General features: G+C 54.0%; 1 pseudogene; it reads right to left on the bottom strand.

Annotated features, from left to right (window-relative positions):
- The window catches only part of LOC148217987 (uncharacterized), a 125,062-nt pseudogene that overhangs the window by 78,458 nt on the left and 19,126 nt on the right, over positions 1-27,478 (bottom strand).

The raw sequence follows: 27,478 nt of genomic DNA, 5'->3' as shown, positions 1-27,478 counted from the left end.
AGTACAGACGGGCTGCGGTGGACAGGCACTGCCGGCACAACTACGAGTTGTCCAGCCCGTTCCTCGTGGAGCGCAGAGGTGAGCGTGGGGCAGAGCGTGTCCCCTCGGGCCCTGCCCTGGGAATGACCCTGGAGCCCCTCAAAACCTCCCTGGGAATCACCGGAGACACGTCAGCCCTTCTTGTGCCCATCCCCGGGGCCTCCTGCCCCTCACCCCAAGTGACTCCGGTGGTTCTCCCAGTCCATCCCAGTCTGTCTCGGCGTCCTCATGGTCCCTCTCATTGTCACCAGAGTCCCTCCGAATTCCTCTCAGTCCACAGCCATTCCATTCCCACTCCCAGTCCTTCTAACTCCACTCCCAAACCTCCACCCTCTCTCCCATTGCCTCAGTCCAATCCACTCTCTCCCAGTGTTCCCCCACTCTCTCCAATTTCATTCCCAGTCCCTCTCAGGGCCACACCAGCCCTCTCCTGCTGGGGACCTGGTCCTGGTGGGCACCACATGCCCTGAGAGCTCCTGCTGGCCCTGGAACCACCTCACTTGGATCTCAGCAGGGTAGAAATCCATGGAGCAGAGCAGGCAGCGGGGGCCGGGCTGGGAGCTCGAGGGCCACAGTGAGATGGACACACTGGAGGGCACTGGGAGAGAGTGGGGACACAGTGGGATCAGCTGGGGGGAACAGAGAGGGATTTGAGAGAGCCTGGAGGGGTTGGAGAAAGATGTGGAGCTGGAAAGCAAAGGTTGGAATGAGATTGGCTGTGATGGGAAGAGACTGTGAGGAGTCCTGGTGAGTCCTGGTGACACCGGGCAGGGACTGGGAAAGGGTTTGGGGGTCCTGGGGTGGTGGGGGGCAACTGGGAGGGGGTTATGGGATCGTGAGAGGGACAGGAGGAGCGTTGGTGGGTCCTGGGGAGACCGGGAAGAGATTGGGAGGAGGATTCAAGAAGTCCTGGGGGGTAGAGGTGACTGGGAGGGTGATTGGAGTAGCTTGGGGTGTCAGTGAGAGATTTTGGGAGGTCTTAACGCCTGTGGACGCCCAGAGATGCCGCCAGACACCGCCCGCAGCAAGGTGCTGATGGGGATCGGGGGCTCCGTGTTGGGTTTCGTCTTCCTGGCGCTGGGGCTCGGCTTCTACCTGTGCAAGAAGGGTGAGGGGAGGGTCCTGGGGGTCGCGTTCCGACCCCGGAGCGTGTGCGCTCCCCATGGGGCCCCCAGTCAGGTGCTACCCCCTTTTCTCGGCCCACAGAGCTCCTGACCCAGCAGCTGCTGCAGCCCCTCCCCATGGCCTCGGGTGCGGCCGGGACCCCCCCGCTCCGTCCCCGCGCTGATTTTGGGGGGGTCGTGTGTTCCCCCCAGCCCCACTCTCACTCTGCCCCAGCCTGGCTGCTCCCGGTGTTCCCAGTAAAGTTTCCCAGTTCGCCCCGTCCCGTTTATTGTGGGGCGGGACTGGGAGAGGACTTGGGGGGGACCCCGGGAGGGGGTCGTGACTGGGCGGGGAGGGCGGGTCCAGGTGGGGAACACTGGGTGCTGCGGGTCTGCCCGGCAACCGGTGAGTCATCACAGCTGCTCTCTCTGATTGGCTGAATCTTCTTCATCGCATTCTCTGATTGGCTGAGGAGAGGCCCGGGAGTTGAGAGAAGGAACAGGAGAGATCCCGCCCCGAGCACCGGCACGGGAACAACAGAGCCAGCCTGGGCACAGCGAGGGAATTTATTACCAACCAAATCACAGCGGGACAAGGAGAAGGGAAAGAAATCTCTTCAACCCCTTCCCCCTCATTCAACGGGAATCACCAGGATCACGGATCACCAGGGCTCTGCCCAACGGGCGTCACTGGGGATCATCCAACACCGATCCTCCCACGGGGGATGGAGCTGGAGCAGAGCATGAAGCTCTTCCCACGCTCGGGGCATTCCTAGGGCCTCTCCCCAGCGTGAATCTTGAGGTCCTTCATGCTGTGGGGGTTCTTGCTGAAGCTCTTCCCGCCTTCCAAGCACCAGCAGGGATATTTCTTAGTTTGGATCTCCTGGTGCCGAATCAAGTGGGAGCTCAGGGTGGAGCTCATTCCATGTTCTAAGCTCTTGTAGGGTGTCACAGTTTGAGTTGTGATTTTTAAGAGGACACTCTGGAGTGAGTATCATCTCCTCTACAGGGTTCCAATAATCCCTTTCCACAAATACGAAATTAATATTAATAGATGAAAGTGGAAAAAACTCCATCACTTTATTAACAAACAGTAAGCCCACAAGGCAAGGAAAAAAATGAAAATAATTGCTAGATATTAAATTGTCCGATCTTATCCCACACAAACACCTGGGACAAAAGACCCAAAATGCCAGAGAAATCCCCGCTCATGACACACGGTACAGCCGCCGGCTTCTTCCCCAGGGGGAAAACCAACCAGGGGCTGTCCCGAAGGAGATGAAAGCCCGGGGCTCGCCTGCCCTTGAACTCCTCCCCAGCCGGGCTCCGCGGGCACGGTCCCGGCAGGCGAAGCAGCGGGGCTGAAGCCTCGGGCTGTTTTCTCTCCCGGCTCGGCCCGGCTCGCAGCGGCTTTGGGCTGCAGCGGCGCCGCTCCGCTCCTGCCGGCGCGGAGCCCCCGGGCTGCGACACAGCAGCTGCTCAGTTCGCCTCCAGGCACGGCAAGGCTGCCCCTGCAGCCTCTCCGAGCCAAGAAAAGGGAAAAAAAATCCTTTGTTTGCTTGGGGCAAAACCGATTCTCAGGCAAACAGAAACCCACGGTGCACAGAGAGAGCCGCGGAAAACCCGAGCAGCGAGGCTTCAAAACGCCCGCGGAATGAACAAGGAGCCTCTCCCCGCCCCGGCCCCGCACACATCCCCTCCCGGGCTGCCGGGGTTTAGATACAATAACCATTCTTTGGGCACAAAGCAGAGGATCATGGAATTACCATCACAGTAACTCACTGCAAGAGAATCGTGTACACAATAATCACATGTATCTATCTATCTATAAAAGCATGTACTGAACTCTGGGTACAGCAATGTGCTCTAGGACAGGAGCAGAGAGGATGAACGGACACCAGGGGAGATGGGGAATGTACGGACACAGCAAACCCTCCAAGGGCTTTAACCTCATTCCCAGCTTTTCCGTGCTTCCAGGGCTTTGACTGCTGGATTTGAATGAACTGAGATGTCACTGTGAAAAGCAGAGCAGTCTGGAACCAGACACTGCTGCTGGAGTCAAAGTCTGGACTTGTCACATCTCAGATTTGAAAATATATTGAATAAAAAACTCCCTTAACCACAACATTTCCCAGCACATCTCTCCTCGCACATTACAAAATACACGGAATCATTTCTATAGGGTAAAAAATAAAGTAAAATATACATTGAAATGTTCCCTGATGAAAAGTAACGTTGAGAAAATACAGAATAATGAAGAGTGTCTAGAAAAGCCGGCTGTGATTTCTCAGGTATTTGGCTCAGTGTCAGCTCCGAGTCGGGCTCTGTCTCCCAGGTGCCCAAGTGCCCGGGCCAGCTCTGAGCAGCCTCTCCCGGCTCTCCAGCCCGGCTTTGCCCCGGCTCTGCCCCGGGCAGGCACTCGGTGTTTCCGTGGTGCCCCTGCCCCGCTCAGCTCCCCGTGCCCTGCAAAGGCGCCGAGGCTGCGCTCGGTGCCCCTGGGTGTCACTGAGCGAGGCACTGACGAGCCCCGGTGCCCGGGCACAGCCCTGAGGGACACCCCTCGTCCCCGGCCTCCCGCGGGACACGGAGCCACTGCCCACAAGGCCCTGGCACGTCCGGCCCGGCCAATTCCTCCTGCCCCGGCCAGCCCGGGCTGCAGCCCCAGGGCTCTGCAGGCCGGGGCTGGGGCTGCCGGCTCCCACCGTGGCCAAAGCCTCCCAGGGCTCTGGCCACGCCAGGGGCTACAAGGCCACGAGGCCGGGGCTGCTCCGGGCCGCTTCCAGGCTGTCCCTCTGCTCTTGGGTGCCGGGGGTGGCCCTTTGTGACACGGGCGTGTGTCAGGGCCCTCGGTGATGCGGGACATTGTGGTGCTGTCATGAATGAGATTGAAATCCATTGAAATCCATTTATCCATTCATCATCAATGAGAGTACTTAAGATCGCTTAAAAATTGGTGACAAGGGCATGAACAAAAGTCAGATTTAATATTGAGCGACAAAATACAACAAGTTTGATGGCAAGATTGACTCTACTGCCTACAGAACAGCTAAGGCACAACAAGGGAAAACAAGCAACAACAAAACCAAACAAAAACCAGTCAACCAAAACAGAAATGAACTGAGAACTCCCTAGGGGAGTGTGGGTGGGTGTGTGCTGTGTTTATGCGCATGGGACAAAAGACAGTGCAGGGAAGGATTAAAAGGAGCATGGCCTAAAAATTTTACAACTCTAAAGAACACTTTAACTTCTCCCTTAATTTGTCACTTAACTTATACCTTAGTCCCTGCAATGCAACAGAGGTACAACACTGAACTAATACCTAACTTAACTTATAACTTAACGTTAAGAATTCCACGGAGGAATAACACTTAACAGCATTTAACCTAACTTATAGCTATAACTTGCAAGTTGTACTTAGCAACTTAATAGAAAAACACCACTTAGCTTATGACTTACATTTAACAATCTAGCAATAGAATAATAGAAGTATTTAAGAAAGTTCATAACTATAACTAAACCTTGCATACAGACCTTAGGTATGCAAGGTACTTTCACATCTAGGAAAGTAAGATTTCTCCCAGATTTGCTGTAGCAAATGTGCAGGGGCACACACACAGACAGTACACTCAGTGCAAGCAAGGTACCTGGGAAAAATTCCCCTCAGAGCTCAGTGAAATCCTGCCTTCAGATGTTTTTGCATCTCCCACTGGCCGAAGGATGGGGCCTTGAGCAGTGAGGGTATGGGCCCAGGACACGTCGTGTTTCAGCGATCCTCCAGGCACAGCAAAGCCGAGGGTTTGCTGGCTCTGAGAGGCCCCTCAGAGGGAGACTGCTGGTCACAGCCCACGGTGGCCCAGGAGAGCTCAAAGGTCTCCTTTTGGATTTCTGCTGAGAGGGTCACAAGAGAGTGGGCTCCAGTCATAACCATGTTTCATCCTGGCCTCAGTTTGGGTTGGCACTTTCTCTAGGAGTGGGGGAATGCATCACCACACTGGGATCTCAGGGGTGCCCATGGCCTGGATGACGCTGGCCCAATGCCAGGCACCCATCAAAGCCAATATGACCCTGCCCCTCCAGCTGCACAGGGGACAGAAAATTTAATAGAGAATTTCTGGGTCAGATTAAGACAGGGAGAGATCGTCCAAAAACAGCAGAACAGGCATCACAGACCCAGCCTGGGAACAGGGAGGAAATTTATTACCAACCAAATAGCTCAAAGACAAGGAGAGTGAAAAGTTCTCTCCAACTCCTTCCCCCCACCCAACACGGATCACCAAGGCTCTGCCCAACGGGGGTCACTGGGGATCATCCAACACAAATCCTCCCATGGGGGATGGAGCTGGAGCAGAGCACGAAGCTCTTCCCACACTCGGGGCACTCACAGGGCTTCCCTTAGTGGAGCCTCCGTTGGTGTTCGGTCAAGTGAGAGCTCTGTGAGAAGCTCTTCCCACACTCAGGACACTCGTAGGGTCTCTCCCCAGTGTGGATGCGCCGGTGCCTGATGAGGGTGGAGTTGCGGTTGAATCCCTTCCCGCAGTCGGGGCAGCGGAAGGGCCTCTCCTCTGTGTGAATCCGCTCATGTCTGAGGACATGGGAGCTGGTGTGAAACCTCTTCCCACACTTGGGACACTCGTAGGGCCTCTCCCCAGCGTGGATGCGTCGGTGTTTCTTCAGGTAGGACATCCACCCAAAGCTCTTCCCACATTCCAAGCAGGTGTAGGGCCGTTCCCCTGTGTGGATCACCTGGTGCTTCATCAGATCAGAAATCGTCCTGAAGCTTTTCCCACATTTCCCACACTCGTAGGGCTGTTCCCCATTGTGGATCATCTGGTGCTGGATCAGGTGGGAGCTGCAGCTGAAACCCTTCCCACATTCCAAGCACTTGTGGGGCTTCTCCCCTCCAGGAGGCTTCTCCACCAGCTCTGAGCTCTGCCTGGATCTCCGGCCGCCTTCCCGGCTCAGGGAGGGTCCTTCCTTCCCGCAGCTCCCTGGGCTGGGTTTGCAGCTCCTCCTCCTGAGGGATCTATGGGGCTTTTCCTCCTCCTCCATCTGCCCACACCTTCGAAATGACATATCCTAGTTTGAGGAAAAGAACAAGATAAGAGGTACTTGGGCTGGGGGCTTCTCCTTTCCCAAGATCATCTCAGGAAGTCACTGAGCATCTTGTGTCTGTGTGTAAGAACCTTCAAAACACCAAGATTCAGCCCAAAAATCCTCCAAAGATCAAGATACACCTCAAACCCCACCCCCCCAAACAACAAGACTGGGCCAAAATCCTCTCCAAAATAGAAAGATTAAGGCCCTGCAAATAAACTAAAGCACCAACAGCCCAATAAAGCTCAGAAACACTAAGATTCATCCCTGTGAAAATCGTGGAACCCTCTCCGTTGTCACCCGCTGCAGGTGGGAGGAACAACACTCCTAGGGCTGGAGGGGAGGCTGCACATACAGGGAAGGGTGGAACCTTGTGCTGTTTCCCGTTTCTGCTCATCCTCCTCCTCTGTTTTCGCCAAATGTCCTCACACTCGTCTTCCTCCTACTATTCCTGCTCCTCCTGCACAATCCCACCTTCTTTTCCCACGTGCAGTATTTGACCATTTTGTGCTTCAACCCTGCTTCTCCTTCCCTTCTTTTGCTGCCCCCAGGCCCAGCACCCACTGCCGGCTCCCTCTTCCCCCCAAACCCACAGCATCCCAGCGCAGGGGCAGCGATGGAGCTGGGGCAGCTCGGGCTGGGGCAGCGCTGGGCTCTCGGCCGCTCCCGCCCGCACTCGCTCCCCACTGCAGCCGCTGCCGCCACCACAGCGCGGGGGGGCCCGGCCTTGGCGCTCCCCCCCTCCCACCTCCCCAAATTCCCATCCAGGGGGGCGCTGGGGCCAGGAGACAGACGAGTGACAGATCAGGGGGCTGGGAAGAGTCGGCAGCCAGAGAGCACTGAAAATCTCAGCAGTGACTACAGTGGCATCTTCGGGGACTGAACATGGCAGGGCACCCGTGGAGGGTAGAAAGGGAAAGCCAGGAAGGGATCCCGGCAAAAGGGATGATGATCCCAAAATATCTCTGAAGGGTCCCTTGAGGGCATGTGGAGGGAGTTTGCACATTCTCCCAGAGGTCATCAAGGATAGGGACACCCAGGGAGGCATTAAGAGAAGTCCAGAAGGGATTTAGACAACAGGGGATGGATGGTGTTGGTGTGCTGGGAAGGGACTGGGTGAAGGGGATTGTGCAGGAATATGGTTCAGGCAAGAAGCAGGAAAGTTGCCAGCTGACTGACATCTTTTATATCCCCGGTTGCCAAGACAGGCACACAAGGAGGTCAGGATTGCAGGGGGTTTCTCTGTGCTGGGCAGCGGCAGGAGCGGGCGCAGAGGGGCGGCACCGGGAGCACGGGCTGGGGGCCTGTGGGGAGCTGCGGGGCCGGGCCGGGGCTGTGGGGCAGCCGGGGCTCAGCGCCGGGCGCTGCCTGAGCCCAGCACCCCCCGGCAATTGCAGGCCCGGCAGTGGCCCCCGGCCCCCAGGAGGCTGCGGGACGCCCCGGCCGCTGCCCGGCCCCGTGGAGCTGCCGGCCCTGCCCGCCGGGGGGGCCGCGTTTGGACACTGCGGCAGGACAGGCACCGGCTCTGGGATACGGGCTGGCCACGGCAGCCACAGCACAAGGAGCAGCAGCACAAAGGAACAGCTGGGAAATGGGGATTGGACGTGCAAGCATCCAGATCAGCTTTTAAGCATTTTCCTTGGGTCACTGCAGAAAGGAATGATTTAGCAGAAAGCTCAGCAGCTGTCAGAGGATGAGCACCCCCAGGCACTGAGGGGGCTGCAGGAGGGGCAGAAGAAGCCCCTGGAGCACTTGGTCACAAAGGCACAGCAGGGGAATGCAAGAAGGGATGAGGAAAAGGCCAAGGGGAAGGCAAAGGCCATGGCAGAGTTTCTACAGCCCCTGATGGATGAACCCCAGGGCACAAGGGGCCCCCAGCACCCAGGGGACGGGGTCGGCCACAAGGACCTGGCAGAGGCATTGCCCTCCTCGGCAGGGGAGAGCCGACCCAAACAGTCCCTGGGAAGGAATCCGGGTTCCATGTGCAGGGCAGAAGGACACTGGAAGCAGATACAGGAGCACCCTCAGGAGGAGCAAGTCCAGCCCTTGATGGACATACATTGTCAGGGGTGTCACAGCTCCCATTACACCAGGGACACACCGCATTGGGGCCCTTGAGAACATTCAGGGTGGATCTGGATCGAGAGGAGGCCTTTCCTGATGGACACAGAGACCTCTCCATCCACTCCCAATCTTAGATTTAAGGTGACAAAACGCCAAAAATTATTCAGGGGATAAATGGGAAAGGTGAGCTGGTGTGTTTTATTCAACCGCTGTTAGCAGCTGTGGGGGATGGGTTTGTAATTTAGGAATTTTTATTTCCTCCTAATTGTGATTGTAATTTACTGGGAAGGGATTTGATGGCTAAATTGGGAATGCAAATTGATATTGGAAAAGGTGATACAGAGGCTTGTTGTGCCTTTGTGTCCAATGTCTGGCAAGGCCTATGCTGAAGTGAAACCAGAAGTGTGGGCAGCTCCAGGAAAATAGGGAAATTAGATATGGAGCCTCTCCAAAGTACTTTGAAGCAACAAGGACAACTGGAGTCTGAAAGCAATACCCTATTCCAAGGGAGGGAAGCAAGGGCTTAGAGCCTCTTACTGAGTCCCTGCTAAAGGCAGGGCTTTTGGAGACAGGTACTTATTCCTAAGACATTCCTGTCTTGCCAGTCAAGAAACTGGAGGGATGGACACCAGGAGGAAAGCAGAATTTTCAAGTGTTAAAAAGCAGATTAACTGAGCCTCCTGCCCTGGCCCTACCACAAAGGGAAAAAGAATTTGAATTGTATGAGAATGCTAAACAGGGCCATGCCAAAGGAATTCTCATGCTAAAATATTTAACCCAGTGGCCAGAGTGGCCTCATTGTCTGCAGAATTGTGCAGCCACAGCTTTAATGGGACCTGAGGCCCAAAAACTGCTGGAAGGAGGATCTCCTGTTGGTCAAGTCTTGCATCAAATTAAAGCTTTGATAACCAAAAGAGTGCCTGCACTGCCACAGCTGCTGGGGAAGACAATGGCAGAATTCCACTCTGCCTCTCAGTTACACTCACACACTGGCCTTGCCGGGATTCCATTGTTGGAAAATATACCTAGTTTAAATTTTTAAAAGTTATTTGTCAACTCAGGCTTGTTTTGCCTTTGCACTGGGGAAAGAGGGGAAAGAAATTTTAAAGAACTTTTTAAGGGGTGTTACACCAGTCAATAAGGATGAGTTTAATATGTCAACAGACTGGGAAAAGCCCAAAAGATATCCACAAAGAGAATGCCCATCAACAAAACCTCAACGAAACATCAGCAAATATCAAAGAACACCCACCCAGACACTGCCCCCGGCATCGAGCACAGATGGAGACACCTGGTCTGGAAAAGGCTGAGAAGGAAATCCAGGAGTTCGGACCTAATTAACATCACAAGAGGAGAAATCCGGGTCTGCTAAGAAACAAAATACTAAGAACCACACAACTTTGAAGCAATGAGGAATAGACGAGTGGATTTCTATGGGTTCCGGCTGTAAAAACTTTATGAAAATCTAGTAAAACTCACGTGTCATGGTATGATTTTCTTGGCACATCCGGGCTATGTGTGGATGAAATTATTTCTGTTGCACACCCCGACCAGAATCAAGTAAAACCTTGACTCTCTAACACCAAAGATATTATTGGAGAGTTTTGTTTTTCCTGCAGTTTAACTGACAAGATTACTCCATTAGAAAAAAATTTCATAATAATCCTACATTTATATTATCAGTTAGGATTGGGCCAGGGTTGTGACAGTTTTTACTCCCAGGAAAAGCAGAAAAAACTTGATTGCATTGGAATATTTTTGTACATATTTACAGGAGGCTCTTAATGATGGCAGAATGTCGGAATGGATTTTTGGATGCGCATCTTTAGGTTGCATTTGGCAAAACTAGAAGAGTATTAATGGTGAGACTTTAATGCATAACCAGTTAATACAAAATCGTTTAAAAAAAAAAGCAAAACAAAACAAAACAAGCAGGATGTAGGGGTGCACATGTGAATCAGCAAACCGCAGCTCTGGAAGAGAAGAATCGGTTCCAGGCAGCCGTGAGGGGAGCTTTAGAAATGCAAATTACCTGAAGCAAAGTGTGGACAATGCCCAAGGGCCTTCTTGCCTGGGGGAGGAATTTCCCTGAGTCCATCTGCCCCTCACCCCCAGCTCTGCCTGCTTGCACAGATGGAATTTGCACAACTAAAGGCAGAGCCCATAGTGAGGATATCTGACTGCAACAGAAACTGGCTGTGCTGCAAAGGGAAACAGCAAACGGAGAATGTTGGGAAAACTTTAATAAAAAAAGTGTGGGGGGGAAATTATCCCTCTCCCCAGAGCACTGAGGTGTTTTTGCTAATCCAGAGAAATCAGTTGGGAATCCAAACATTTGATGATTTAATCAGAGAAAAGGGGTCAATTGATTCTTCCCCGGCTGGAAGGAGCACCCAAAAATGGGAAAAAGATGAACGGCCACCAGAACAAATCCTACAACACCAGGGACCAGCCCCTGGGATCCCTAACGGATTCTTATCAGAAGACAGAAAAGCCATCCGTAATTTGAGTGGCAGAATTAGGTTAAAAAGTGTCCTCAAAATAATAACCAACCAGACAGCTCCAGCTCCTGACCTTCCTGACGACCAATCCACTGAAATGAGGAACGAGACATTTCACCATGGGATGGGATCAGATTATCTATCAACAGAAAGAGGAGGAGTTTGTGGAAAATTAAATCATTCAAATTGCTGTTTACAAATAGTTGATAACCGAAAACTGGTGAAACAGATAACAAAGGAAATAAGAAAGTAGCTCATGTACCAGTGCAAACAGGGAAAGGATGGGAATGGGACACGTTTTCGTGGTTCCCTGGCAGACCATGACTTAAACGAATGCTGCTCCTCCTCTGACGTGCTGCAGCAACTCTCAGCTTTTCACCATGCACGACACCTTGCACCAAAGAGGATGCGGAAAAAGAGATTGAGGAATTGAGGAAATTAAAAGTTTGTAAGCGCTATTCTTGAGAAAATGAGAGAAGGAAGGATTGAAAGCAGTAAGATTAATATCATAGTAGGACTGCATATTAGGAGGGACATGCAGTAGGCGGATCGGGAAATCTGAACCTTCCAAGTACCTCAGCCAGAGGGTAATGGGAGAGGGAGATGCAAACGGGAAAATGAGGATAAAAAGGAGGATGCGCTTTAGAGACCGCATGGGCAATGCCGCATGGCGTCTCCCTTTATTCAGGAATAAAGTCACTTTTACAGGACTCCTCTCTCAACTTTGGGCACACAAACCTCTGGACACGGGAATTTTCCCGCACAGCCCCGGGCACAGGGCAGACACCGCTGTCCCACCCACAGCAACCGGGACGAGCCAGCGCTGCTCCGGCACCGGCTCCTGCCGAGGCCCCAGCGGGAAGGAGACCGCGGGCAGCCGCTCCCGCAGCGCCCTCAGCCCAGCGCCAACACGGGCCGGCACCGGCACAACCAACCCGCCAGAGCCCCCTGCCGCCCCCGAGGCCCGCAGCGAACCCCGAGCCCCCGCACAACCGAGCGCGGCTCCCACCTGCGCTGGGGCCGCCTCCGAGCTCCGCCGCCGCCTCCCCGGGCTCCGGCCGCTGCCGCCGCTGCCGGGCCCGCACAGACGCTGCCACAATGGCGCCTTTGCTGCTCTGCCCAATCAGCGCGCGACAACCAGGAGTGACATTGGCACAATCAGCCAATGGCAGCGAGGGCCGGGCTCTGCACACGGCCCAGCCTCGGCCCGCGCTCTCAGGGCCCCCCGGGCTGTGCGAGGGCAAAGGCGGAGATGAGGAACAGCCCTGGAACGGGCCCGGGCCCGAGCCGCCATTGGCCTGGAAACACAAAGTTCTCCGCAGCTCCCGGCACGCCTTTCCCAGCCCTGCGTGTTCGCTGGCTCCGGCTCAGCGGGAAGCCCTGGAGCCTCACTTTTCCTACCCCCTAATTAGGAGCGTCAGTGCATGGTTTTGATTTCCCCCACAAAAAGGAAAAACTGCCCCAAACAGCTGTGGATGAGTGGACGGGAGAGATTTCTGGCAGAAAACTCCAAAAACTCAGAGCAGGATGATGAGAAGTAAATGAAGACCCTTCAAACCAGTTTTCCACTCACCTCCCTCCTTGGAGCTGCACCTCCTACCTCGGCAGTGCAGGGTGTGAGAAACGACAGTCACTTTGTAAAATTTTAAAGGTTTATTAAACCTTAGCAAAAAAAATACAACAAAAGTTTGTTATAAATGAGAGACAAAAGTCTCGATATTCAGCAAAATTTAGATTGCTTTATTTGATATAGAAAGAGCAAGCAGCGCTGGGGAACGTCAGGGGTCACCGCCCACTCCACGCTCCACCCAACCTTGGTTTGCAGCCTCTTCTTATACTGTGGGTTCTCGTTGTAATCAATAATTTTTGGTTTTTTGTTGTCATAAGCAGTGGTGGTAGAATAAACATCCTTACACAAATTCACAAAGCCTTTGGGCGATAATCAGTCACAGATAGCCATCTGGTCCTTGTAGATAACCAGCAGAGAAGTTCTGAGAGTCTGGTCCTTGAGATAGGCAGTATTGATTAGACAAAGACAGGAAGGGCTTTTCGGGATGTCCGATTTTGCAAGCTGGTAGCCAATACAACTGATTTGGAAAACATAACATAACATAATGCAACATAATACAACATATTATAACAAACAGAATTATTTTATCATAGAATTTCCTTTATCTAGTGTCCATGCTTTACTTCAGAGCTTAGTATTCTGGTTTATAAAAACCCCAATGCTTTTGTGACTAATACGAATCTTTTATCAATTATCAGAAGACTGAAAAAGGAGAAAAATCAGCGCTGGGAGCACAGGACTAAAGCAGCAGACCCGGGTGTGATTTGGGGGCTCAGGGGGGTCCCCGGGCCGCCCCCGCCCCCCCCGATCTCGGCCAACGGGTGCGAGCGGCGCGGCCCCGCTGCTGAGCACTGACCCCGCCCCGGGGGCCACCGGGACCCCCCCGAAAAAACCCGCACCTGCACCCCCCCTTCAGTCCCTCCAACCTTCCCAGTCCTGACGGAAAAGGGGGAAAGGGGAGGACCTGGGGCGGGATCACCCGGAGACCCCCGGGGTGAGGGGGGGGGGGTTGGGCTCGCGGTGAGTGGGGGGTCCCGCGTGAGGATTTCGGGGGGGTTCGCTCGAGGAATTTTGGGGGTCCCCTTGCGCCGGATCCTCGTTCATAGGGCTCCTCTCGTGCCACCGTCTCCTCGTGTCACCCAGACCAGTTTGGGGAGCTCTTTGTGTCACCCAGAGGAATCTGGGGGCTCCTCGTGTCACTGAGAGCCCCGCGAGTGTCACCAAGAGCTCCTCGAGTGCCACCAGCAGGAACGGGGAGATTCCTCGTGTCACCGAGAGCCCTGCGAGTGACACTGAGAGCCCTGTGTCACCAAGAGCCCCTCAAGTGCCCCCAGCTCCTTGTGCCACCAGGAGCCCCTGGAGTGCCACCAGCTCCTCGTGTCACCGAGAGCCCCTCGTGCCACCAGGACCTCGTGCCAGAGAATTTGGGGAGAGTCTCTGTGCCACCCGGAGCCCCTGAGTGTCACCAGCCCCGTGCCAGGGTCCCCAGTGTCACCGGGGTCTCTCTCTGTGTCACACACCAGGAACCGACCCCCCCTCCGAGCACCAGGACCCCCGAATTTAACCGTCCTCGTGCACCGGGACCCCCTCAGGACCCTCGAGTTTCTTCTCTCCCCTCCTCGTGCACCGGCATCACCGGACCGCCCCCCCTTTCCCGAGGAATCGCCGGAGACCCCCTCCATCAATCACCGGGCACCGGGACCACCAGAGGACCTCCCCCATCAATCAGCACCGTCACCGTGCACCGGGACTCCCCCCCCACCATCGAGCAGTGACACCCCCTCATCGTGCACCGGGACCGCCGAACCCCCCTCAAACATCGCCGGCCTCGGGCACCGAGATCACCGGAGACCCCTCCATGAGTCACCGGGACCCCCCCGTCATGCACCAGGACCACCGGAGACCTCCCCAGGAATCACCGGACACCCCCTCACGAATGACCAGGCACCGGGAAGCCCCTTCGGGCACCGGGACTGGACCCCCCCTCGTGTACCGACCACCCTCCGGTGCACAGGGCCCGGACCCCCCTTTGTGCCCCCCCTGCCCATCCCGGGGATTCCGCCCCTCCCCTTTGACTTCCCCCGGGAACAGGAGCGGGAATGGGGGGGGGGACGCCGTCCGCTGGGGGGGCACCGGGGTGTCCCCAGCACCGGGGTCAGTCCCTTGGGGCTCGCTCCGTTCCCCCCCCCCCCCCCCCCTCCGGTTATCACCAGGGACCCCCCCCAATTTACCGGGGCTCCCCCTATTCACTGCCCCCCCGTTCACCGACCGCCCCAAAGCGTTGGGACCCCCCCGGATACTTGGGACCACCCCAGGGCGCCAGGACCCTCCCCCCCCTCCACTCATCAAGACTCCTCCCCCCAAATCCATGGGACCCCTCCCTCCCCCCCACTCACCACCCCCTTCTCAGCACTCCCCGGGCCCTCCCCATTGATCGAACGCTCCCATGGCTCCCCCGGGGCCTGACTGGCTCCGCCCCCCGGGGCCGCCACTGCGCGGAGCCTTTCAGTAAACGCCCACCGGTCTTTTAGCCACGCCCAGTGAGGGGCAGGGCCGAGCGTGGCGGCCAATGGGAGGCGGCGGGAGCGTAGCGGGGATGGAGAGGGCGCAGGAAATAATGGTGTGTGGAGCAGTGGGCCGGGCCCTGGGAGAGACGGCCAATGGGGAGAGGAGGGGGCGGGGCCTGGGTGTGGCGGGAAGGGGAGCGCGGGAAGGAGCGGGCAAGAAATGGGGCGGGGGAGAGGGGGTGGGGCCATCAATGGGGCGTGGTAAGGGGCGGAGCGATCAATGGGGGCTAAAATGGGACCCCTTGGGGACATGGCGGGGGGGATTAGGGACACCTGGGGTCCCAAATGATCCCAAATCCTGCTGGATCCCAAGGAATAATCCCAAATGATCTCAAATCTGGGATCCGATCCAGTTCTAAAATTACCCCAAATTATTCCAAATCTTGCTGGATCCAGGAAATGATCCCAAATGATCTCAAATCCCGAATCCTGGATCCCAAAAAATCCTGCATCCCAAAAAATCCCAGATCTCAAATGCTATTGGATCCCCAAAATCCAATTCTAAATGATCTCAAATCCCAGATCCCCCCAAAATCCCAAATCCCAGACCCCAAATCCTGCTGGATCCCCAAAAGCAATCCTAAATTCGATTCCAAATCAGGGTCCTGGCAGGGTAAAGAGATCCCTGGTTGGGGAAAATGGGCTCCAAGGGGGTGCTGTCAGGGTAAATCAGAGCCCTCAGGGGAGGATCTGGGCCCCGGGGGGTTAAACTCCACTCCGAAAGTGTCACCCAGGTCCTGGCAGGGTAAACAAAGCCCTCGGGGGAGGATCAGGGCCCTCCCTCCTCCGAGCCTCAACACCCTCGTCCCACACAGCTCCAGGCAGAGCCTCCGTATGGAGACCGGGATGGAGCCACAGGTGGGAACCCCAAAATCCCGCGGGGTTACTATCCTGGGAGAGGGAGTCGGGGGGGATTTCTGGGGGGATTTTGGGGCGTTTGGGGCAAGTCTGGGACCCCCCAGCGCCGAGGGAGGGAAAAGGGGAAGTGGAAAGTTCCAGAGTCTGTGGAGTTCAGAGGGGCCAGGGAAAGGGAAAAGGGGGGGGACCCCCTAGATTCCTGGGGAGATTCAGGTGGGACCCCCAAAATCTCACCTGGGTACCTAGGAACCCCAAACTCCCCCTGGACCCTCACCTGGGAAACTCCAAACCCTTGGGGGGACCCTGGGGGACAAGGACGAGCAGGAGCTGTGGCTCCAAGGGGTCCTGGCTGAGGCAGCAGTGGTGATGATGCTGGAGCGGGAGGAGGAAGGGGCACAGCAGTGCCAGAGCTGGCTATGGGCTGGGCACAGGCTGGCCATGGGGCTGATGGTGCTGTGCACTGCTGTGTGTGAGTAAAAACCAGTATGGACCAGTATAAACCAGTATAAACCAGTATGGACCAGTATAAACCAGTATGGACCAGTATAGAGCAGTTTGGGTGAACTGGGCTCTGGGCCAGGCACAGGCTGGCCATAGGGCTGATGACTGTGTGTCAGTAAAAACCAGTATAAACCAGTACAGACCACTATAGACCAGTAAAATCCAGTATAGACCACTATAAACCAGTATGGACCAGTATAGAGCAGTACAGACCAGTGGAGACCAGTTTGCGTGAGCTGAGCTCCAGGCTGGGCATGGGCTGGCCATAGGGCTGATGGTGCTGTGTGTGAGTAAAACCCTGTATAAACCAGTATAGACCAGTATAAACCAGTATAGAGCAGTATGGACCAGTATAGAGCAGTATGGGCCAGTACAGACCTGTACAGACCAGTACGGACCAGTACAGACCTTCCCCTGTCCCAGGATGGGGACATTGGGCTGGCACTGGGAGCACTGGGAGGGAACTGGTTTGGTGACATTGAGATGGTGACATTGGTATGGGGACAATGAGTTGGTGACACTGGGATGGGACTGGGATGGAACTGGTGGCAGTGGGACACAACTGGGTGCACTGGGACAGGATGGGGGATATTGGGATGGGACAGGGACACTGGAATGGAACTGGGAGCACTGGGCTGGTGGCACTGGGACAGGACTGAGGACACTGAGATTGAACTGGGGACACTGGGGTGGTGCCATGGGTGGCACTGGTGACGCTGACATGGCACTGGGGACATTGGGACAGGACCAGTGACACTGGAACAGAACTGGTGGCACTGTGATGGAACTGGGGACACTGGGATGGTGACACTGAGCTGGCACTGGGAGCACTGGGCTAGTGACACTGGGACAGGACTGGTGGCACTGGGCTGGTGACACTGGTATGGGTCAAGGAGGGAGTGGCACTGGGCTGGCACGGGGACACAACTGGGAGCACTGGGACAAGAACACTGGGACAGGACTGGTGGCACTGGGATAGGACTGGGGACACTGGGCTGGAACTGGGTTAGTGACACCAGGCTGGTGGCACTTGGGTGGTGACAGACAGAACTGGTGGCACTGGGTTGGTGACACTGGTATGGTGACAATGGGGGGTGGCACTGGGATGGGACTGGGAGCACTGGGATGGTGATACTGAGAGGGAACTGGTGGCACTGGGACACAACTGGGAGCACTGGGACAAGAACACTGGAACAGGATGGGGGACACTGGGATGGCACTGGGAGCACTGGGAGGGAACTGGATTGGTGACATTGGTCTGGTGGCACTGGGCTGGCACGGGGGACACTGGGATGGTGACATTGGGATGGTGACACTGGGCTGGCACTGGGAGCACTGGGAGGGAACTGGTTTGGTGACATTGAGATGGTGACATTGGTACGGGGACAACGGGGTGGTGGCACTGGGAGGGAACTGGAGACAGATTGAACTGGGAGCACTGAATGGTGACACTGGGACACAACTGGTGGCATTGGGATGGAACTGGTGACACTGGGACACAACTAGGAGCACTGGGACAGGGACACTGGGACAGGATGGGCGACACTGGGATGGGACTGGAGACACTGGGAGGGACTGGAAGCACTGGGATGGTGAAATTGGTATGGTGGCAATGGGGCAGTGACACTGGGCTGGCACTGGGACCACTGGGAAAGAACTGGGAACACTGAGCTGGTGACACTGGGACAGGCCTGGGGACACTGGAATGGGAGTGGCTTGGTGGCACTAGGTTGGTGACACTGGGCTGGTGACAGTGGGATAGAACTGGTGGCACTGGGATGGAACTAGGGACACTGGGTTGGTGATACATGGGTAGCCCTGGTGCCACTGGGCGGATGACACTGGGACAGGGCTGAGGACACTGGGATGGCCCTGGGTTGGTGACATTGGGCTGCTGACACTGAGACTGAACGGGTGACACTGGGGCAGCCCTGGGGACACTGGGCTGGTGGCTCTGGGGTGTCTCTGGTGCCACTGCTCAGGTGCCACTGTGCTGGTTGCCCTGCTGCTGTGTCCCCAGTGCCACCTGTGCAGTGTCCCCATGTCCCCACAGTGTCCCTGGACTTGGCGTGCGCTGCCCTGGGGGTGGCCGAGGACAGTCACCTGCTGCTGGCCCTGGGCACGGTGACTGTGTCCTGCCAGGTGATCCTGCAGGCCTCGGTGACATCGCAGTGACACCTGGCCACCACCGCCTGTGAGCACCGGGCCATGGCCCAGCATCTGCGAGACCGCACCCAGCAGGTGGTGACCACCAGGGCCAGTGCCGAGGCCACCGTGGCCACCAGCAAGGTCACCACAATGTCCAGGGGCAGCTGGACACGATGACATGGCACCTGAGGTACTTGGTAGACGCTGTTAACAGGGACATGATGGTGACACATGTGGGACATGGCAACAGGGGTTCCCCAGAGCTGCCCAGGCCCTCAGGGACATCATGGTGGCCTTGGGGACCTCGGTGGAGGGACACAAGGAAGTGATGCGAAAGCTGGAGGCGGCCCGGGATGCAGGGACAGGGTGGGGACATGGAAGTGACACTGTCACCCCGAGGGACACTGAGGACCTTGGTGCCTTGCCTTGGGGACATCAGGGCCACCCTGAGGTCGCCTGTCCTGTTTTGGGTCACTACGATGTCCCTGCAGTGTCCCCACGTGACTGCAGTTTGTCCCCCTGAATCATTAAAAACCGGAATAATCACGGACAAAGGCGCTGTAACTAATTAAAGTTACAAAGTGGTGTGTTTATTCACCGGCACGGGAGTCACCTCCCAAAGGCGTGACCGCCCCGAACAAGGTTCTTTGCCCTCTATTTATTGCCCAAGACCTTACATACAATACATGTGCATAACCCCAGCACCTCCCATCCCCATCCCATATTAAAATGAGCCCATTCGTCCTTCACGTGTGCACAGTTCTTCTCTTGAATTGGGTCGGTCTCGAAATGGGTCAGTGGTCTCGATGGATGAAGTCAGGAGAGTCTTCATCAGGTCTCTGTGATCCTCTGGCACGATCCAAGGCCTCGTGCTTCATGATTAACGCATTATTATTTTATTTATTATTTAGGTTCTTCTATACCTGAGTTCATAATAGCAGATAATTATACCAATTAGCTCTTGCCTAAGGATCAAGTAATTACCTACCTAACTCACATCTTGGTCATGGAAACTCCTTCTACCCTTAGCAAAAATCTTAACTCTTTAAAACCATGATTCAACTCTCCATGTCTGTGCCCCACCATGTCTTTGTCCCTCCGTGTCCCCACCCATGTCTCAGTTCAGTGTCTTTATTTTCACCCGTGTTGGTTGTTTTAAAAGGATGAAGAGAAATGAAAAGCAAATCGAGGCCAAAAGAAAAGGATTTCCGTGTCTGTGTGAGCTGAGGTCCTATGTGCTTGAGTGAGAGGGAAAAACATTTTTTGGAGGACTTTCTACCCCACTGTCTCCAAAAGCTTGGTCTTTGCCTCAGTTCATCACCATTTGGCTGCCGAAGACAATCTTAGGCAATAGGAAATGAAAATCCTGGAATCAGTGAGGTTGGAAAAGATCTCCAAGACTGTTCAGTATTCCTGGATGCGAAAAGGAGATAGGATTGAACGCAGAAGATTTTCTGGGGATCAAAGTCAACAAATCTGCTCTCCACAAGGAATTCCCAATGCCAGTTTGAGCCCTGATGGGCGTTCCTGCCCCTGTGTTCATCCAGGTGCCCACAGGGAGACAGGATGATGCAGAGACCCCCCCCAGCCAGGTGTCTTCCCAACACGGATCACCAGGATCACGGATCACCAGGGCTGTGCCCAATGGGGTCACTGGGGATCATCCAACACCGATCCTCCCATGGGGGATGGAGCTGGAGCAGAGCACGAAGCTCTTCCCACACTCGGGGCACTCACAGGGCTTCCCTTAGTGGTGACTCCGTTGGTGTCGGGTCAAGACTGAGTTGTCTGAGAAGCTCTTCCCACACTCAGGACACTCGTAGGGCCTCTCCCCAGTGTGGATGCGCCGGTGGACAGTGAGGATGGAGTTGTGCTTGAATCCCTTCCCGCAGTCAGGGCAGCGGAAGGGCCTCTCCTCTGTGTGAATCCGCTCATGTCTGATCAGAGTGGAGCTTCTCTGAAACCTCTTCCCACACTTGGGACACTCGTAGGGCCTCTCCCCAGTGTGGATGCGCTGGTGGTATTTCAGGGCAGAGCTCCATCCAAAGCTCTTCCCACATTCCAAGCAGGTGTAGGGCCGGTCCCCTGTGTGGATCACCTGGTGCTGCATCAGATAGGAAATAGTGCTGAAGCTCTTCCTGCATTTCCCACACTCATAGGGCTTTTCCCCAGCGTGGATCATCTGGTGTTGGATTAGCTCGGAGCTCCACTTGAAACCCTTCCCACATTCCAAGCACTTGTGGGGCTTCTCCCCTCCAGGAGGTTTCTCCACCAGCTCTGAGCTCTGCCTGGATCTCTGGCCGCCTTCCCGGCTCAGGGAGGGTCTTTCCTCCTCGCAGCTCCCTGCGCTGGATTTGTAGCCCCGCTTCCTGTGGGATCCCTGGGACTTTTCCTCCTCCTCCATCCATCTACGCCTTGGGAATGACAAATCCTGGTTTGGAGGAAAACACAAGAGAGCACCTTGGGCTGAGGGTTCCTCCTTCCCAAGTGCAACTCAGGAAGTCATTGGGCATCTTGTGTCTATAAGAACCTCCAAAACACAATGATTCAGCACAAAAATTATCCAAACATCAAGACACAGATCAAAAACTCCCCAAAAAGCAAGTTTCAGCCCAAATCCCCTCCAAAATATAAAGATTCAGCCCCTGCAAAAAACCAAAGCACCAACATTTAGCCCTATAAAGCTCACAAACACGAAGATTCACCCCTGTGAAAATCATGGATCATCCTCTTCGGACACTTGCTGCATGTGGGGGGAGCAACGCTCCTGGGGCTGTGGGAGAGGCTACAGATACAGGGAGGGGTGGAACATTTTGCTGCTTCTCATTTCTGACCCTCCTGCGGTGTCCCTACTCTTCCTCACACTCCTCTTCCGCCCATTATTCTTCTTTCTCCTGCACAATCCCACCTGCTCCTCCCACGTGCAGCGTTTGACCATTTTGTTCTTCAACCCTGCTTCTCCTTCTCTTCTCCTGCTGCCCCCAGGCCCAGCACCCACTGCCGGCTCCCTCTTCCCCCCAAACCCACAGCATCCCAGCGCAGGGGCAGCGATGGAGCTGGGGCAGCGCTGGGCTCTCGGCCGCTCCCGCCCGCACTCGCTCCCCACTGCAGCCGCTGCCGCCACCACAGCGCGGGGGGGCCCGGCCTTGGCGCTCCCCCCCTCCCCCCTCCCCAAATTCCCATCCAGGGGGGCGCTGGGGCCCGGGCCGGGCGCAGGTGGCTCCAGGTGGGCAACGCTGGGAGCTGCGGCTCTGCCTGGACACTGCTGCGTCATCACCGCCGCGCGCTCTCATTGGCTCAGCGCTGCCCGAGGGGCGGGGCTGCACCAAGCCGGGACACCCTGCTCCAGGGGGGATGGCCCCAAAACGGGGGACCCCCATGCAAGGAACAACAGCAAAGTGTCTCTACAAACACATGCTGCGAATCCGCTTGGACACAGGGCCGGGGACGTGGACATAAGGAAGGGACAGCAGAAGCCATCAGGGTCAGAAAATGTTATTAATTGACCACACAGACTGCTGCTCAGCCAAGCTCCTGCTCAATTCATGAACTCCCAGAGGAAGAACAAACACTTAATAGAGTCCTGGCCATCGTTAGCTACACAAAAGTGGCGTGCATATTAAGGGAGGGATGTAGTAGGTGCATTGGGAAGTCTGTACCTCTCAAGTACGTCAGCCAAAGGGGAAATGGAGAGGAATATGAGGAAGGGAAAGTTAGGATGAAGAGGAGGCTGTGTTCTCTAAGAATCGCAGACGCCATGGGAAATGGCCCATGGCCTCTCCCTTTCTTTCTAAATGAAATTACTTTTATAGGACTCCTCTGTCTTCCTAGTAGACAGAAACCTCTGGTGATGTGAATTTTTCCACACATCTTGGGACTCGGCCGGAATTCCTTCCCCCATCCAGGGCGGGGGCAATGAGTGGAACTGAAGGTGCCTCACCCAGGGTGATCGGCTCCCCTGGGTGGCGGCAGCAACGGGCATGGATTGGGCACCCGAGAGTGACCAGGAGACAGACGAGTGACAGATCAGGGGAGCTGGGAAGAGTCGGCAGCCAGAGAGCACTGAAAATCTCAGCAGGGACTACAGTGGCATCTTCGGGGACTAAACATGGCAGGGCACCCATGGAGGGTAGAAAGGGAAAGCCAGGAAGGGCTCCTGGCCAAAGGAATGATGATCCCAAAATATCTCTGAAGGGTCCCTTGGGAGCATGTTGATGAAGTTTGCACATTCTCCCAGAGGTAATCACGGACATGGACACCCAGGGGGGCAATAACGGAAGTCCAGAAGGGATTTAGACAACAGGGAATGGATTGTGTTGGTGTGCTGGGAAGGGATTCGGTGAAGGGGGGTGTGCAGGAATATGGTTCAGCAAGGAAGCAGCAGGAGCAATCTATGTGGGAAGAAAAAGGGTGAAGGGAAAGAGGAGGAAGAGAAAAATACTGAGGATGGGGATGTTTTTCAGCAGGCTCTTATCCTCAAGAGTTGCCAGCTGATGCAGATCCTTTGTATCCCCGGTTGCCAGGACAGGCACACAAGGAGGTCAGGATTGCAGGGGGTTTCTCTGTGCTGGGCAGCGGCAGGAGCGGGCGCAGAGGGGCGGCACCGGGAGCACGGGCTGGGGGCCTGTGGGGAGCTGCGGGGCCGGGCCGGGGCTGTGGGGCAGCCGGGGCTCAGCGCCGGGCGCTGCCTGAGCCCAGCACCCCCCGGCAATTGCAGGCCCGGCAGTGGCCCCCGGCCCCCAGGAGGCTGCGGGACGCCCCGGCCGCTGCCCGGCCCCGTGGAGCTGCCGGCCCTGCCCGCCGGGGGGGCCGCGTTTGGACACTGCGGCAGGACAGGCACCGGCTCTGGGATACGGGCTGGCCACGGCAGCCACAGCACAAGGAGCAGCAGCACAAAGGAACAGCTGGGAAATGGGCATTGGACGGGCAAGGATCCAGATTAGCTTTTAAGCATTTTCCTTGGGTCACTGCAGAAAGGAATGATTTAGCAGAAAGCTCAGCAGCTGTCAGAGGATGAGCACCCCCAGGCACTGAGGGGGCTGCAGGAGGGGCAGAAGAAGCCCCTGGAGCACTTGGTCACAAAGGCACAGCAGGGGAATGCAAGAAGGGATGAGGAAAAGGCCAAGGGGAAGGCAAAGGCCATGGCAGAGTTTCTACAGCCCCAGAGGGATGAACCCCAGGGCCCAAGGGGGCCCCAGCACCCAGGGGCTCTCACATCCTTACACCATCTTCAACCAGGTGCCCTCCTCACACTGACACCATTCAGTCCTTGATGGCAAAGATGCTTTCTGGGGATGCCCACTCACACAGGATGGTAAACTGGATTTTGCCTTTGAGTGGGAACAAGAGGTAGAAGGGAAAATGGAAAAGACATGGACGGTCCTTCTGCAGGGATGCAGGGAAGCACCAGCCTTATTGGGGCAAATCTTGCAGAAAATATCATAAGAATTTATCCCTAGGATTTACCTAGGAATTGGATTAATGCAGGATGTGGAAGACTTTCCCCAGTCAGGAGGACAAGAAGTGGCAGAAGAAGCCTCTGTGAAATGGCTGAATGTTCAGGCTAAAAAGCATTTTTGAGTATTTGAAACAAAACAGGAAATGGTGGAGAAAAGGGTTAAATATTTGGGACTTATTTTGACTGAGGATTTGTGGTGTATTGGCCAAGAGAGGGACCAGGGAATCTCAGAAGTAATCCAGGACTAAAAAGCAGGTGCAAGAATTCTGAGGATTAATAGGAAATTGCAGGACCTGGATTGAAGATTCTCTGCTCTAGCCACAACATTGTATGACTTTTTAAATCCAAATATCCTCAGTGTTGTTCTATGGACAGGAGAAAAGGAAAAAACCTGAGAAAATGAAAAATAACAAAATGATTGGTGCCCCAGCTATGTCTCCTCCATACTGAGAAAAAGAAATTTGACTTCTATGTGTGTTCTAAGTGTACATTATATTATTGAGTTTTTGCAAATATTAAAATGAATGCCATATGCTGGAAAACATTGCTGTATGAATATAGTTTCTTTTAGTTCTGCAATTAAAAAAACTTATAAATAGTTGTGTGATAAGTATATTTTTCTTGGAGTATAATGTAAAAATCTTTTGTTCATGTAACAAACTTGGAGAATGGTAAAAAAGAGAATCAGGAAATTCTTCACATTCCTGGATTATGGGGCACCAAAACCCCAGGGAAGGAAAAAATAATGATTTACAGGTTGGAGGGGAATGATTCTGAATAATGCATGAAGGGCTATGAATATGCAACATGTTGCTGCATTTAGGAAGTGTTTTCTGAGTCAGTGTGTGCCCTTGGCTGAAGGCCAAGCATCCGGCCATTATAACCTTTGGCCAGAGCCAGGGCAGATATTCAATTATCTCCCTTGGAATTGATCTTTGCAATTCCTTACCCTGGGAATTCTCCACCTAGTGCGGGCTGGAGATAAGGGATGTATATTTCAAGCAGTCTGTGGCCAGAATCCTGTCTCTGGTGAAATCTCTGCCACAGGAAGCTGGGCTGGCACAGAGCCTGCCTTGGCACTTTGCTGTTCACAGCATCCACCCAGGACTCTGCCTCTCAATTACACTCACACACTGGGCTGCCTGCGATTCCATTGCTGGAAAATATACCAAATTTAAATTTTTTTTACATTTCATTTTACTAGTCAGGCTCGGTTTGCCTTTCTCTCAGGAAAGAAATTTTAAAAGGTTATTTTTAATGGACTGTTAGACCACTCAACAGAGATGAGTTTAACATCTCAACAGACTGGGAAGAGCCCAAAAGATACCAACAAAGAGAACAAACATCAATAAAACATCAAAGTCCATCAGCAAACATAAAGGAACACCCACCCCAGACACTGCCCCTGGCCAAGATGGAGACACCTGGTCTGGAACAGACTGAGAAGGAAATCCAGGAATGTGGATCTAATTAACATCAGAAGAGGAGAAATCCATTTGCAATAGGAAACCAAACTCTAAGAACTACACAACCTGGAAGCAATGAACACAAAACCAATGGATTTCAATGGATTCGGACAGTAAAAAGTTTAGGAAAAATCTAATAAAATTCACATCTCATGGAATGATTTTCTCTGCACACCCGGGCTATGTGTGGATGAAATTATTTCTGCTGCACATCCTGACCAGGATCAAGTAATGCCTTAACTCTCTAACATTAAGATATTGTTGGAGAGTTTTTGTTTTTCCTGCAGTTTCAGTGACAAGATTACACCATTAGAAAAATTTTCATAATAATCCTACTTTCATATTCTGAGTTGGGTTTGGACCAGGAGTGTGAGAATCAATTTTTACTCCTAGGAGAAGAAGTAGAAAAATCTAGATTGCATTGGATTTTCTTTGTGTATATTTGTGGGTGGCTCTTAATGATGGCAGAATTTCAGAATGGGTTTTTTGATGCTCACCTTTATGTTGCATTTTGCAAAACTAGAAGAGTATTAATGGTGAGGCTTCAACACATAAACAGTTAAAACAAAATTGTTAAAAAAAGAGAAAAGAAAAAAAAACCAGATTGTGGGGGTGCACTTGTGGATAACCTAATGGCTGCTCTGGAATAAAAGCATTGGATCCAGGCACAGCCAGGAGAGGATCTTTAGAAATGCAAATTAACACTGCTAGGGCAATGTGTGCACAATGAACCAGGATGATCTTCATGCCTGGGGGAGGAATTTCGGTGATTGCCTCTGTCTCTCACCCCAAGCTCTGCCTGCTTGCACAGATGGAATTTGCACAACTAAAGGCAGAGCCCATAGTGAGGATATCTGACTGCAACAGAAATTGGTTAAGCTGCAAAGGGAAACAGCAAACGGAGAATGTTGAGAAAGCTTTACTAAAAAAAGTAGGGGGGAATCATCCCTCTCCCTGCTCCAACCTGTGCTGTCACTGTCCAGGTTATATAGGGTCTATTGGAGCACTGGGGTGTTTTTGGTGCCACAAGTTCAGGGAAATGAGTTGGAAATCCAAGTATGTGGTGATTTAATTAGAGAAAAGTGGTCAATTGATGCAGCCCTGGATGGAGGGAGCTCCCAAAAACGCAAAAAAGATGAACAGACACCAGAGCCAATCCTACAACACCATGGACCAGCCCCTGGGAACCCTAACGAATTCATATCAGGACACAGAAAATCCATCCATAATTTGAGTGGCAGAATTAGGATAAAAAGTGTCCTCAAAATAATAACCAACCAGACAGCTCCAGCTCCTGACCTTCCTGACGACCAATCCACTGAAATAAGGAAGGAGACATTTCCCATGGGATAGGATCAGATTATCTATCAACAGAAGGAGGAGGAGTTTGTGGAAAATTAAGTGACGCAAACGGCGGTTTGCAAACAGATGATAACCGAAAAGTGGTTAAACAGATAGCAAAGGAAATATGAAAATAGCTCGTATTCCGGAGAAAGGATGGGAATGGGACACGTTTTCGTGGTTTCCTGGCAGACCACGGCTTAAACGAATGCTGCTCCTCCTCTGACGTGCTGCAGCAACTCTCAGCTTTTTACCATGCACGACACCTTGCGCCAAAGAGGACACAGGAAAAGAAATTGAGTCAATGGAAATTAAAATTAGTAAAGGCAATTCTTGAGAAAATGAAAAAAGGAAGGATTGAAAGCAGTAAGATTAATATCGTAGGAGGAGTGAATATTAACGAGGACATGCAGTAGGCGGATCGGGAAGTCTGAACCTTCCAAAAACATCAGCCAGAGGGGAAAGGGAGAGGGAGACGCAGCCGGGAAAATGAGGATAAAAAGGAGGCTGCGTTTTAGAGACCGCATGGCAAATGCCGCATGGCGTCTCCCTTTGTTCATCAATAAAGTCACTTTTACAGGACTCCTCTGTCTCCTTTGGGCACACAAACCTCTGGCCACGGGAATTTTCCCGCACAGCCCCGGGCACAGGGCAGACACCTCTGTGCCACCCACAGCAACCGGGACGAGCCAGCGCTGCTCCGGCACCGGCTCCTGCCGAGGCCCCAGCGGGAAGGAGACCGCGGGCAGCCGCTCCCGCAGCGCCCTC

The sequence above is a fragment of the Sturnus vulgaris genome, unplaced genomic scaffold, assembly GCF_052056855.1.
Source record: "Sturnus vulgaris isolate bStuVul1 unplaced genomic scaffold, bStuVul1.hap1 Scaffold_195, whole genome shotgun sequence".
NCBI lineage: Eukaryota > Metazoa > Chordata > Aves > Passeriformes > Sturnidae > Sturnus > Sturnus vulgaris.
Note: the sequence above shows the minus strand (reverse complement) of the source record. Positions and strands in the feature narration are given on the sequence as shown.